The sequence below is a fragment of the Mastomys coucha genome, unplaced genomic scaffold (assembly GCF_008632895.1).
Source record: "Mastomys coucha isolate ucsf_1 unplaced genomic scaffold, UCSF_Mcou_1 pScaffold3, whole genome shotgun sequence".
NCBI lineage: Eukaryota > Metazoa > Chordata > Mammalia > Rodentia > Muridae > Mastomys > Mastomys coucha.
Genome location: NW_022196909.1, coordinates 10,763,152 through 10,765,512, shown reverse-complemented (window position 1 = coordinate 10,765,512; position 2,361 = coordinate 10,763,152).

Here is a 2,361-nt window from a genome sequence, read left to right as displayed (position 1 = left end):
CGGGCCGGGCTTGGGGGGCGAGCCGAGCCGGGCTGGGGGGCGAGCCGGGCTGGGGGGGTGAGCCAGGCTGAGGGGTGTGTGTCCCCAGCGGTGACACAGGCAGGGTTGGTGGCCAGGGCTGAGTAATGGCGCCAGGATTCAGAGGCTCGACGCCGAGGTTCGGGGCGGGGCGTGCTCGCCGCCTGCTGGCGGGGTTGGATGCGGGGTTACAACAACTTCTTCAAGCTACTTGCTATTTAAATTCGTCTTTTGTTATTGTTTGGTTGGTTGGTTGGTTTTTTCGAGACAGGGTTTCTCTGTGTAGCCCTGGCTGTCCTGGAACTCACTCTGTAGACCTGGCTGGCCTCGAACTCAGAAATCCACCTGCCTCTGCCTCCCAAGTGCTGGGACTAAAGGCTTGTTGTTGTTTTATGATGCAGGCTTTTTATGTACTAAGTTGCCTAGACTGGCTTTGAACTCTTTCTGCAGGGCGGTCAAGGCTTCGATCTAGGTATCCCCCACCTCCCACCTCACCCCAGCCTTCCAAAAATCCAAGACGACATCTCTTTAGCAATTCTTTGTTTTGATCCAAGTTCTGACGGTAGGCCAGGCGGGCCTCAAACTGGTCCTGTATCTGAGGATAGCTTTGAACTCACAGCCTTCCTGCCTGTCACCTCCCAAAGGTTGAGAGTGTAGATGTGAACCTCCCACTACGCTCAGCCGTTTGGAGGCTAGTTACGGTTTGTTCGTTTGAGACAAGGGTCCCGCGCTGTCGTGTAAGCCATAAACTGGACTTGAACTTGAGTCAGTCCTCCTGCCTCAGGCTCCTGAGTAAAAAGTTGGTTGTTTGAAAGGAATGGGGAGGGAGGGCTCAGCGAGGCTGGCTCCCAGCACCCACTCCGGGTCCATGGACTCTGACATTGTGTTCTGGCCTCTGAGGGCATCATACACACACACACTTACACATAAAGAAAAATAAATGTGGGAGCTCATCGGGTAAGAGCACCGACTGCTGAAGGCCCTGAGTTCAAATCCCAGCAACCACATGGTGGCTCGCAACCACCTGTAATGAGATCTGACGCCCACTTCTGGTGCGTCTGAATTACAGTGAATTACACCGGAGCGAGCGGGGCCAGCAGAGATCCTGAGTTCAATTCCCAGCAGCCACACACATGATAGCTCACGGCCATCTGTACAGCTACAGTGAACTCATACACATAAAATAAATAAAAATAAATCTTAAAAAAAAAAGAAAACTAAATGTTTGAAATAACTAACCTGAGGCTGAGGCAGAACACTGCTGCAATTTTGAGGCCAACCAGGGTTCCAAACCAAAACCCTACTCCTTACTCCCAACCCCCACCCCCACCCCTTGCGTTCTGGACACAGTCGATCACTTCCAGCCAGTGCGGGTCTGCAGACAAGACTGATGTAAGCAACCACGTGACCTGGGTCTTTAAAGGAAGAGCTTTGAGATTTTACTGTTCTGGGGTTTCTATTGCCCGTGATGAATGAAACACCACGATCCAAGAAACCTGGGGAAGAAACGGTTTGTCTGGCTCACATTTCCAGAGCACTGCTCATCATCAAAGGAAGTCAGGACAGGAACTCACACAGGGCAGGAACCTGGAAGGAGGAACTGACGCAGAGGCCGTGGAGGGGTGCCGCTTACGTACCAGCCTTGCTCCCCGTGTCCGCTGGCTGAGCCTGCTCCCTTAGAGGACCCAGGACCACCAGTCCAGGGATGGTGCCACCCACGATGGGCTGGACCTCCCCCATCAATCCCTAATTAGAAAATGTTCTACAGAGCCGGGCAGTGGTGGCACACGCCTTTAATCCCAGCACTTGGGAGGCAGAGTCAGGTGGATTTCTGAGTTCGAGGCCAGCTTGGTCTACAGACAGCCAGGGCTACACAGAAAAACCCTGTCTCGAAAAACCAAAAAAGAAAAAGAAAAAAAAAAAGAAAATGCTCTACAAGCTTGACTGTAGCCTGAATCTCCTAAGATGCATTTTCTTAATTGGTGACTTGAGTTTGTGTTAAATTCACTGAGTGAGCCAGGGGTTGGCCCTTACTCTCTTTTCTGTGTTCGAAACTTGATTTCCCCATCAGGGCTAAAGATGTCTGATGAAAAGCAGCATGCCAACTTGGTTAATGGCACACCCAGCCTTCGCGTCCCCCAAAGGAAATAAATAGAGGGCAGATGGTATAAATACTGCGCAGAAATGGTATTTCCAGAAGCAAAGCTGGGAATCACTCCAATTCAAGTGGAAGGGCCCACCAGGGTCACAAAGGTCACCCTTTTCACCAGGTTGGAAGAAAAAAAAAATGAATTGGTGTCTCAAATAGGTGTGACATTTACGTGCTGGAGCAGGTGACGGCAC